This window comes from Propithecus coquereli, unplaced genomic scaffold (genome assembly GCF_000956105.1).
Source record: "Propithecus coquereli isolate 6110/MARCELLA unplaced genomic scaffold, Pcoq_1.0 Scaffold37, whole genome shotgun sequence".
In the NCBI taxonomy this organism is placed as follows: domain Eukaryota; kingdom Metazoa; phylum Chordata; class Mammalia; order Primates; family Indriidae; genus Propithecus; species Propithecus coquereli.
The window spans coordinates 7,490,299-7,490,819 of NW_012149396.1; positions in this window are offsets into that span (position 1 = coordinate 7,490,299).

The following is a 521-nucleotide window of genomic DNA, read 5'->3' on the forward strand; positions in this document are numbered from 1 at the left end:
AGGAAACAGACTTTTATTCAGAAAGCCATCAGACCAGGAAGATGGTAGACTAGTGTTTCAAAGAACCATCTTAAGTTAGTATGAACTTTAGGCTCCTTTTGTGTTAAGGGAAGGGGGAAGAGGAGGAGGGTTGCTAGAGGTGAGTGAGACCGCAGACATCTGGGCATCAGGGAGGGACCGAGGAGGTTGAGAAACTTCTTTGTCCTTGGTCAATTAACTTTGGATGACATAGGTCAGGTCTCCAGGTTCCTATAAATCTTTAACACAGCATTGTTACTTGTGTGCATACTTCTTTTATTTCCCCAGAAACCAGTTTTGGGAAAGGGATGGTTATTGTCTTTCTTCTAGGGTTGAACTACAAACTAAATTCTTTCTGTAATTGGCTGGCCTACATGCAGAGCTAAGTTTTTTTGAGACAGTCTCACTCTTTAGCCTGGGCTAGAGTGAGTGCCGTGGTGTCATCCTAGCTCACAGCAACCTCAAACTCCTGGGCTCAAGCGATCCTACTGCCTCAGCCTCCC